Raw genomic sequence first — 12,675 nt, 5'->3', positions numbered from 1 at the left:
TGTTTCGCCATTTTTTTTCTTCTTCATGAACCTGTATGTCTAAAGGGTTCAATAAAGTCAGTTATTTTGATTTAATACCCCTAGATTATTTTTATTATATCAAAAATCCAATGTAGAATATTTATAAGAAATTCTACATCTGACCAACCTGTCCATATACTGTATCGTATAGTAACCTTGGGTAATTGATGCAATCGGAATCAATTTTTCAAAAATGTTAGTGAAATTTAGTTACTGAATTGTACGGCTAGATGACAATTACAAACATACAAACCTGTAATTTTTGTAGTAATCAAATTTTTTTAAAAATGATCTGTCACAAATTAATGGCTGCAATTTTTGGAATGGGACACTCTTACGAGATAGCCATGGTTTAGTTCGTCGTTCTGTGTCAATTTCATGATGTTGACAAACACCTAATGGCCATTCGTGAACGTTTTGAACGTGGTGCAAATGAGATAACCATAATATCTAGGAAATAGTCCTTGATTAGATTCACACAGAATATCCTCTATTGAGAAAATAGTACCCACTCTCATTTTATTGGCATTGCATTGACACCTTCTCGTACATCACCAAAAATGATTGACAATATTATCTATCCATTCTGCTGGGACTTCACCACCTTTTGCTTTACTAGCCTACGGTAAAATGTAATTGTTAAATATATTTTAAAGATTCATTTTTCTTGTTACATACAGCAGCAATCCTCTTTCTTAGCAACTTCGCTACATGCCAGATATCGTGCAATGCTTTATGTGGGGGTATTCTTTGCCTAAGAATATTGTTTTTAGTAAATGGGATAAAAAAACTTAAGTAATCTCACTCATTATTGATTTTATTTGAGCATGGCCATCTGTCACTACTTCTGCAATAACACAATGCCTTTGCAGCTTGTTGAGAAAATTTCGGAAGCAAAGAGCTTCCATGTTAGTGCTATTGTTCCCCGTTAGCCGGCAATCGGCAAATTCCACAGCAACGATTTTTTTGGTTTTCATATAAATGGCATGATAAGAGCAGTGTTTTGAAGAGAACCCAGGGCTATCATTTCTAGCGTCACATGAAATTATAAGTGGCTCAGTAACACTAGCGACCATTGAAAGCTGAAATAATAAAAACAAAATGAAAAAGTTAATGCACTATACTCGATGTTACCTGATAGCACTACCAAAAGCAGGGACCATTGAGTTGCAAGGGTATTGAAACTCAATGGGCCCTGCATTTGGTAGTGCTATCAGGTAACATTTATTTTGAGTATACGGTTATAAATAAATGTTATGTAACAGGAAAATTAAAGCTAGACCAGGGTTCGTACACGACCTGGAAAACCTGGGAAAGTCAGGGAATTTGAAAATGTTTCCAAAATTCAGGGAAAAGTCAGGGAATTTGAAAAGGTTTCCAAAAGGTCAGGGAAAAGTCAGGGAATTTGCAAATGATTTCTAATGGTCAGGGAATAGTCAGGGAATTTTAAAATGGTCCAACAAAAAAGTAAGGGAATTTTTAAATGACCCCAAAAAATCAGGCAAATAAATATTTTTCAAGATTTTAACTCAAAACATAAATTTATGATACCATAATGGTCAGGGAAATTTGGAGATTTGGTCAGGGAAATACTGGAAATTTCAGGGAATTTCATTTCGGAAATTTTGTACGAACAATAAGACTCTTGGAATCTTTGGTTAGGTAACTATTTAAATATACCTGTTCGGAATCCCAGAACTGCATGATGGCTGGATAGCATTTTTGCACTTGCTTATTGATTAACGAAGTTGATCCCAAACCTTTTACATCCAGTAGTTTGCATAAGTTTTCAAACTAAGCAAGTAAAATTTTGGTTTATGAATACAGGTTATCTAGGAACAGTTACAGAATTTCAAATTACTTTTGAAAAAGAACACCCGGAAAACAATAACGCTCCAGAAAGTTTCAAGTTAAAATTCTCGCTAGTTGCTTGCCACATGGAATAATGATAGTTTTCACCTCGATTACATCTCCAAGAAATGCAAAATATTGAGCCAGTAAAGTATTTTTTGAAGGATAATGGCCTACTGCAACTCGGTTCTCGACAAATTTTACCAACAACCTGTTTAATTATATTTTCTAATAGCGTAGTGTAAGCAAAGCACGAAATATCATGGACACTGTATCACCAAATCGAAGTTATTCCCCCTGATGATGAACCAATAACGCTGTCCGAAACTAGTCGGGTTATTTTTCTTTTTAAATAAATTATCTTGTGCACTTTTAGATTTCGTTGTTTTTATTATTTATTCTCATACTTTTGTGCAAGTCGCTAGACAACTAATTAAATAAATCGAAGTTATTTTTTCTTTAGGCCTAAAACCAACTCGCCAGCCTTACGTCTAGCTTCATTTTCTGTTGGGTTAAATCCATGGATAAAAGAAGGCCTAACTACTTTTTACAGTCAATTTCACCTCAAGCCAGTTCTTTTTTACACACTCAAAATTTTCATATTCCTCTTATAAACAAACCTTGCCTTTGTTTCTTAAAGAATCATTTTCTTTCCGTTTATTTCTAATGGGCGGAATTAAAGGATCAACATGAAATTCACGATTATAACCGTTCGACATTTTCAAATTGCTTTGTGATAAAATCTTCTGCTAACAATTTAAAAGTAGTTTGATGCCGTAAGCTTAGCGCGTGGCCGAGCACTAGCTATCAGCGCCACCGTGTTATACAAAGGAAACAGAGGCCGGTACGGCTGAGGGGGAGGGATAATTTTTTGCCCCAACCCCAGAGGTGGATCAATTTAAAGCAGAATTGTTGGGATATCAACCTATAAAAAATGCAAAAGCGTTCAAAGAAAACTGCCATTCCCACCCAAAACTTGGGAATTGAGACTTCTACTTTTGAAGCTTCCATTATTGAAAGGAAATCACGAGCTTTAAAGAGGGACAGACAAAAGTGTGCCAAAGAAATTTTAATCTTAAATTTTCATGATACAAATGACAATGTTAACGAGTCAATGATCGAATATACGGGTCATTCCATACGATTTCGACCAATCATGATACCATGGGTCAATCGATATTTTTAAATTTTAAAACACACTTAGATTTGTCTAACAAACGGTGATATCCAAGGTTTTAGCTGAAAATATTAAGTAGTTTTAGAATAAACACAGTTTAACCGAAACCCCACATTTTTTGGTATATCGTTCCTCGATTTCAGTACCCCTTCGCTTTAAGTTTAATAACTTTTTATAAATATATTTCATTTTAACAAAATAACACAATCTTACACATTTTGGCAAGGCCAATTCAAAGGTAAAGTTAATACCAGGTTATTGGATGTCAAAATGTACATTTTTATTTTTGGGGGGTCTCATTCGAGGGGTTAAAGGGTCATGTGGGCGATCGAAAACACGAAATATAAATACACTATTAGATAGCTCTAACAAAGAGCTTTAAAAAAAGCTCTTAAAAAAGGGGTACTTTCCTTGTTTTTATTTGATAAATCAATAACTAATTTCTTGAAATTCAACACTTTTGAAATTTTATATTTTAGATATCAAACAAAAAATGGTTTAAATCTTTTAGAAATTATTACTACCTATTTAACGATGTGTGATAAATAATGCTCGAATATTTTCTATATCATAATCTTTAGGAATAAAGGATCTAGCTCTGGAAGCAGTCGCTGTAGGCGTTGATATCAGTCGCAAAATCAAGTTATTTAAACAATATTACTTTTAACTATACGAATACAATCACAAAACTAAATATGTGTTAAAATAATACTCAACGGCTTTCTTACTTCGTAAAACTCACCTTTTTATATCGGCTTATGAAATAGATGATTTTATATAATAATTTTTGAGGTACCAGTTTAAAAGTATTAACAATAAGGTCAACGTTAAAATAATAAGTAATAGACGAAATATAATAAAACTAACATTACGTAATTTCTGAAGTACTAGCAATTTTTAAAACTAAGGATGTTTTTATATGATTGTGTACCTTCCTATAATAATCATTTGTAAGAGGAATAACAACCTGAACTATATATTTCCTCACACTAGATTTTTTTTATCTACTCACAACCAGCCTTTGTTAATTTAGGCAATAAATACCAATTCCTCTTCTAAATGTTTATTTTCCGTGGTACACAATCTTTTAAAAGCATCCTTAGTTTTAAAAATTGATAGTACTTAAGAAATTGCGTAATGTTAGTTTCATTAAATTTCGTCAGAAGTAAATGAACCGAAGTTATCAGACTGCTTATCTCCACATGTTGGAGGCGTTTTCCTTATAAAGTTACATTTTGACCTCGAACTTGAAATTTTGCACGCTTCTAGGTCGAAAAAAAGTTTTCGTTTTTATTAAACCATTTTTTATACATGGGAACTGTTGGTATAGCTATTTCTAAGTGCAATTTATCATGTCAAAAGACGGGCATGGAAATTAGCTTTTATTTGACTCGATTATATATTTATAAAAAGTTATTAAACTTAAAGCGAAGCGGTACTGAAATCAAGGTACGATATACCGAAAATGTGGGGTTTCGGTTAAACTGTGTTTATTCTAAAACTTCTTAATATTTTCAGCTAAAACTTTGGATATCACCGTTTTTAGACAAATCTATGTGTGTTTAAAATTAAAAAAAATTGATTGAACCATGGTGACATGATTGGATGAAATCGAATGACCCATAATCAACCGTCTGTCAAAGGTAATCAAAAGTTGGTGAGCAAGCGAATGTGCTGCAGCTGTGATACATCAGAAAAACAAGATAAATTAATAAAACTATGGCAAACCAGATACTCCAATATCAAAAAGAAATGTGTGAAGAAGATACGAATAATAAACTCTTTGAAAACTGAGAACAATTTACTGAACACTTCCAACAAACAATTAAAAAAACAACTGAAGCATTTGAAGACGCAAAACAATAAAAAAGATCTTAACTTTAAATGCTCTGAGATACTGAGCCGAGTATTTACAAAAGGTCAGGTTAAGCAATTAATGGGTAAGAAAATGGTTGTTTGGTCTGAGGGAGATTTAACCAAAGCATTTACTTTGAGATATTTCAGTAAAAGGGTGTATTTATTTCTTAAAAATGAACTTCAAATTCCTTTACCAGGTCTCTCTACTTTAAGACGATACGCGTCAAAAATTAATTTGGGAAAGGGAATTTTGGATGATATTTTAAACATAATGAAAATTACTGGAAAAGATAAGCCCGATCTAGATAAACTTTCAGTTTTAACTTTTGACAAAATGAAAGTCAAATCTCAGTACGAGTACGATGTAAAATCGGATCAAATAATTGGCAAAAATAGTCAAATGCTGGTAGCAATGGTGCATGGTTTATTCTCTAATTGGAAGCAGACATTATTTATCGATTTTGATCAGAAAATGACTACGAAAGTTTTGTTCGACATAATTTCAAAAGTATATGATGCAGGGTACACAATTGTTGCAATTGTGTGTGACATGGGTGGGGGAAATATGGGTCTATGGAATGAACTGAGGATAAATATGGACCATACTTTTTTATCATCCTAGTATTTCGGACAAAAAATATATTGATTTGCTGATGCTCCACATTATTGGCTTTCAGATGGTGGGTTCTCTATAGATGGGGGAGGTAGAAATTAATAAAAAGTCATTGGAAAATCTATTGAATTTGCAAAAGGTTACCTTAAAATGTGTCCAAAGTTAAAAAAGATCCAGTTTGACTGTACTGGAACTGAGAGGCAAAATGCTGCCTTGGCGGCTGAACTATTATCAAACACAGTCTCAAAAGCGCTTTTATATATGACTAAAACTAAAAAGAAATATTACTTAAAATCTAATAATATCAATGAAACGGTCGATCAATAATTGGTTTGATGTGTTTAACTCGTATATTGAAAACAGTATTATACAGGGTGTTACGGATAAGAGTACCGAAACTTTCTATGTGCATTCTATGGGTCTCTATGAGTAAAAAATGTCTAATAAAAATGGGCCTAAAGTGCTTCGTTTGAGAGATATGGGCTCCCAAAAAACTGCCCCAAAAACCCATACACAGCCTTAAATCTGGCCAACAATATTCTTCCTTGAACCAAATTGTTTTAGTTAAACAATCTATTGTTTTTTATCCGTGAGGCGAGAAACTTTAATAACAAGTGGCAAAAGTTCATTAATGTCCTTTTAGAAGTAAAATGAGTTTGAAGACGAAGCCATTTTAATTTTAGTGACACGGTTCCAAATAAAATAAAAACATTTTTTCGTTACGAACGATTTTAATTATCAAAATTTATGATTAAATGTCATAAGATTTCTAAAAGAATGCTTTTAAGTTTGTCTAATTCGTTCTGTGGTTAATATGGCCCGTCCGAGAACGGTTATTGGGTTAGAAGTTCAAAGATTCAATCGTTCGTCTATTTGGTAAACAATATTCTTCCTTGAACCAAATTGTTTTCATTAAACTATCAATTGTTTTTTATCCGTGAGGTGAGAAACTTTAATAACAAGTGGCAAAAGTTCATTAATGTCCTTTTAGAAGTAAAATGAGTTTGAAATTACGCAAATTGAAAAATAAAAAAATGTTACGTACACGTATAGAATTGTTGAAAGTATTAATTAAAAGTATCAATCTAATTCCTCTGAAACCTAGTCGATTATCTATTTATCAAAATAAAATGAAACGCAGCATTTTATCTTATACCGTTTTCTCACAAAGTCTTCCGTAAAATTGGCAAAAATGTCGTTTTCGTTTATTTTTCATCCGTAAGTTCATAATTTACTTTCATAAGTCTGACAATTAGCTAAAGTCCTTAATGAGAAGTTGTCACAAAGCAGACGACACACTGACATCGGGACAATACTAAAACCAGTGCCCATAGCGGCCGGAATAAGAAACCCCAGAATCAGGAAATCCTAATGGGACCAATAACAATCAATACCGATAGACAGGTGTCCATATTAAGAGAGCTGCTATTCACGATTGTAACGTTTTCGAAACATTTATATGTCAATTCAATCTAACTCAAACTTATTCATTTAGTAAATAACAATTCAATGAAAATGTATTTATATATTATCCTTTATCATGTACGAGATTCGAACTCAAACATTAAAAAACCTGCACCACACTTATGCTCTTTAAGCCATTCAGCCACGCTCTCTCGTTATTGTAACTGTAATATCTAATTGTACACTCTAAAAAAATAGCATTCAATTTCCTTTCAAAATTGAATAACACCTTTCAATTTTGAATGCCGCTTCAAACAGGCATTCAAATTTAACCGCTACCTTTCAATTTTGAATGCCGCTTGAAACAGGCATTCAAATTTAACCGCTACCATTCAATATTAAAAAACCTTTCAAATTGACGTTCTAATTTTACTAATTCCTTTCAATTTTGAATAAACAGTCACCTTAGCGTTCAAATTTAATAAAAAACCTTTCAAGTTCGATTCACCAGTCATTCTGGCGTTCAATTTTGACAACAAGTTCTACATCCATTCAATTTAGCAGTTGTTTACACGAAAGATCGTTGGTCACATGATCTCGTGAAGTACGGCCAAAATAAAATCTCAAGGTTGGCCAAAATTTGAGTGATCTCTCGGCTGCTGTGTCGTCTGCTATAAAAAAAGTAACGAGGCTTACGTGAACTTACAATGTTATAGTGTATCCAAGCGCGTAACATGCGGATCTCGGTGCGACTTTGTGAACAGCCGAATTTTAGCAGACGATGGTTTGCTCAACCATAACGAACTTCCATAAGCCTCTGCATGCAAAAATCTTTCGCGATGCTTTGGACGTCTAAACGTTCATACGGCAAGGTTTCCAACTAGTGTTGTTAATTTTCCAGAAAATCGGAAAAATAAAAATTTGAAACATAAAATACCTCTTAAGGGTTTTTAATGTTTTTAACTTTTTATCGATATAAAATGTCTAATATCAGTAAACATACTACAAAACATTAATAGCGTTACATTGTTAATCAGTTTAAACTAGTCTAGAGGTTTAGTTTTACTTTCAGATTCGAAAAAATTAGGTGAAAATACCGCATTATTTCAATTTGCAAATAATATATTAGACTAATCATGGAATTAAAACTTTTTTTTATTTTTTTCGGAAAAATACGGAAAATTTTCCAGAAAAATAGCCTCGGTCATTTTCCGGAAAATTTTCCGAGCGGGAAATTTTCCGATTTACAACACTATTTCCAACAAATGTTCATGGTCTATGTTTTATTTGGGATCGCATCGGGCGAGTCCTCCTGCATGACAGGCGGGCGTTCTACCAAAGAACCACCGATTCTTAATTCACCTCGTTGAAAATTAGAAATTCAGTTTTATCAAAAGCGTACAATAAGAGTGTTTTATTTTTCGCTTCTTATGTAAATATTACGAGATTTTGGGTTCGATATAAATTATTGCGCAGAAGAAATTGAAATTTTGGGACTCGTGTATTAATAATTAAATATCAAATCCACCGACCGAGAATAGAACTCATGGCGCTCTGCACTCCGAGCGAGTGCTTTACCGTTGAGCCACCGACACTTACTGCACCGGACACTTTTTTTTAAACATAAAGCTTTGACGTTTCTCTGCAGGGGCGTAGGAACGTTTTAGAAGTTGGAGGGGGGCAAACATAAACGAAAATTTGTCTGGAGCAGGGTTTTGAATTTTTAATGGAGTTAAGCTTCTTCGAATGCATATGTACTTTTTACTACTATTTAAATTAGCGGGAAAATTTAAGAAATTTAAACACAGTTGAGGTTCTATAAGCTTTACATGCTTTTCATATGATAATTTGAGCCTTTTGAAGATTTCAACTGACCAAAAAGTTGGAGGGTGCAATAACATAAGTTGCCTCTCCCAGTAAAATTCTAGGGAGGGCCATTGCCTGCCTGTCCCCCCCGGTTCCTACGCCCCTGTTTCTCTGTCATTCTTTATGCTTTTTAATTATGGTAGTGACAATTGTTTCTTTAATAGTTTTTTTTACCTTATTTATATTTATATAATTAATAATAAAATTTGAGCTGAGCTTTTTTTAAAGAAAACTCAGTGCAATTTTTTTATTTTAATTAGCATATTTGAACGGTCTGGAATCGAACCCGGATCACTGGATTTAGGCGGATAATGCCAAAAGAATTAAGAAACTCTGACTCTTGGCTAAGATCAATGTGTAGTAACTTGTATATAGCGGATATACTTTATTATTAAATTAATTCAATTAAACAAAGTTGTTTTGCCGACCGACGGCGACCGTAACCGTCGAAAACCACAGTCAGGGTACCATAATATTGTATACCAAACGTGATCGACCTGAGCTATTAAAAATACGAAACGATTAATTAATCTAAAATGGATATTACTTTAACCGTATAGTAGCACAAATTTACACGATTTAAATAATTTACAAAATTTTGAAATTCATTTTATAATTTAAAACCATTTTTCAGAAGAAGGCGCTGACCAACGGGTAGAGGATAAGAGATTCAAAAGAAGAAAGCAAGGTTTTCTCCCCCCTTCTGTTCTCGAGACTTACTCCGAAGTCCAAACTACGGCCTTCGGTCCGGATGCCGAAATTTTTTTGAAGGGCAGTCTCGCTACAGTGCTGCCAGACGTACCATAATTATGATACAAATCAATAATTTTAGGAAGAAAATTTGGGCTGCACCATAATTGGTGCGATGTGGGCTTATATACAATAATTTTCGATGTTCAGCCGAGCTTTCTCGTAACGGTTGCGGTAGCGCTCCGGCCTGGCATCATTTGCGTTTTAAAACCTGGCAGCGATGCGTCGCTACCCACTCGAAAAGACCCTGCTTTTACTTTAGAGCATGCCCAAGGTTCGTAGAGAAAAATACACTATTGGAGCATGCCATCTTGGGAACTAGGCCATTTTTCCCCAGTGGTATTAAGCCTTGGCCTACTTTGTTATTCAACTAGTAACTACCACGACTCCACGAGGGGACCTTTTAACAAGCTGGTAAATATCAATTGGTTTTGCTATTCTAATTTTATATTATTCTTGGCTTAGAATTAAGCAATTAAATTATTTATAAATTTTAAAATTTTGTTCCATGGTTATTTTGAATAGTTAAAATTTTTAAAAAAGACTGATACTTCATGGAGTTTTAAAATATTTTATTTATTTACAAATATTAGAAGCTTTCGGACCGTGGTCCTTCCTCAGCTAGTCAATTATACATTTTAAATTTATTTCACAATTTCTTTTTGCAAGGTTTTGATGTTACCCCTGGTGTCAAGTAATAAAATTCCAAATTATTTTTATAATTTAAAACCTCCCCATCCCTCCGTGTTTACCGACCCCCTATCTAAGTTTAACCCCCCTCTATCTTTAATATATACCGACTCCTTAAAGCACCTTTTATACCAATTTCCCTCAACGAGGGTCATGTGTCAGGAGGGAAATTGGTATAAAAGGTGCTTTAAGGAGTCGGTATATATTAAAGATAGAGGGGGGTTAAACTTAGATAGGGGGTCGGTAAACACGGAGGGATGGGGAGGTTTTAAATTAAAAAAAATAATTTGGAATTTTATTACTTGACACCAGGGGTAACATCAAAACCTTGCAAAAAGAAATTGTGAAATAAATTTAAAATGTATAATTGACTAGCAGAGGAAGGACCACGGTCCGAAAGCTTCTAATATTTGTAAATAAATAAAATATTTTAAAACTCCATGAAGTATCAGTCTTTTTTAAAAATTTTAACAATTAAATTATTTGTTCTTAAAGAAAATAAAGGGTTCCCCGCTTCCGGCACACAATGGCTACGTTAGGCTTATGGAACGAGATTTTTTAAACACTAGTAAACGTTTAGTGTTGAAATAAATAAGGTAAAATTTTAGTTTGAGGTACTTAAATCAATTTGGTTTTTAATTTTAATTTTTCTTAAACATTCATTAGAAAATACAATTATATGAAAAATAAACCCCCGCTTTTCGAGAATAATTGATAATTTACGTTATATTTCCAATTTCAAAAATGCGAAATTTAATGCGAAATTTAGGTCATATTAATACATTTTAATATATCGTAGGGTACACGACGGTAGTATTACTACTTTTGAACGTTCTTAAAAAATTTTATTTCCTTCCTTTTGGTTAATTTTATATATGTATTTCAATGAAACATTCATTAGAAAATACAATTATATTAAAAATAAACCCCCACTTTTCCATTTTAAAAAATTCCGTTATATTCTCCAATATAGGTAGAATATACGGCGAAATTTTGGTCATAAGAATACATTTTGATATATCGTAGGGTACACGACGGTAGTATTACTACTTTTGGACATTTTTTTTCTGGGGAAAATTTGGGGATTTGGGTGGGGATACACAGTGTTTCGAAATCGACTTTTTAGTGACAAAATTAAAAAGCAACTCAATATAATAAATGTATATATATTTTAAATTGTTGTTTTAAGTTGTATCCGAAAATATAAATTATATTTCGCTACCTGCCACCAGAGGGCCAAACGTTCCCTACATGGAATTCCATAGAATTTCTTTTTGCAAAGCGTGTATAGAACTATGTTATACATAAATTCAAAATTTGGTAAAATTCGGTTGAACATATCTTCTGTAAAATGCAATCAAAGGGCCAATTTTGACCAAAATACGGCTTTTTCTAAAGGATTTTTATCCACAAGTTGCAAGTTGTTGAAAATATTTCATCACTGTCTTGTAGAACCGTTCCCGTAGGATAACTTGCAAAAAACCAGTTATCACGTTTAAAAATATTTCTTGAAATAGCTAATTCATGGTGTCTCTGTACATCTTGTTTGCCTTTTCGTTACTAAAAAACCTACTACTAAGGAGAAATACCTAGCTTATTCTAATATTAGTAGGATTTTGTCGTGCCTGGCTTCAAATAGGTTCGAACTAGCTAGGGGTTTCGTAGTAGGTTTTTTAGTAACGAAAAGGCAAACAACATGTACAGAGACACAATGAATTAGCTATTTCAAGAAATATTTTAAACGTGATAAAACTCGATATATCTTAAAAACTTGGAGTTGATTGGTGCTCTGGTTTTTTGCAAGTTATCCTACGGGAACGGTTCTACAAGACAGTGATGAAATATTTTCAACCACTTGCAACTTTTGGATAAAAAGCCTTTAGAAAAAGCCGTATTTTGGTCAAAATTGGCCCTTTGATTGCATTTTACAAAAGATCTGTTCAACCGAATTTTACCAAATTTTAAATTTATTTATAACATAGTTCTATACACGCTTTGCAAAAAGAAATTCTATGGAATTCCATGTAGGGAACGTTTGGCCCTCTGGTGGCAGGTAGCGAAATATAATTTATATTTTCGGATACAACTTAAAACAGCAATTTAAAATATATATACATTTATTATATTGAGTTAATTTTTAATTTAGTCACTAAAAAGTCGATTTTGAAACACTGTGGGATAGAAACTTAAATTAAAATATAGATGCACACAGAGTAGATGCACACAGAGTAGATGCACACAGAGTAGATGCACACAGAGTAGATGCACACAGAGTAGATGCACACAGAGTATATAGTTTAGATGTGGCAGTATGGGTAATTGTAGGGGCATGCAGTAGGTTTCAACTAGCTGCCATTTTTGTTGCAGGCATTAAAATTAACTAACAATATTTTGAAAAGGCGTATTTTACTGTGTCGGGCATTAAAATTAACTAGCAATATTTTGG

Source organism: Leiobunum rupestre, chromosome 2, assembly GCF_980474605.1.
Source record: "Leiobunum rupestre chromosome 2, qqLeiRupe1.1.hap1, whole genome shotgun sequence".
Taxonomy (NCBI): Eukaryota; Metazoa; Arthropoda; class Arachnida; order Opiliones; family Sclerosomatidae; genus Leiobunum; species Leiobunum rupestre.
This window is presented reverse-complemented; position numbering follows the sequence as displayed.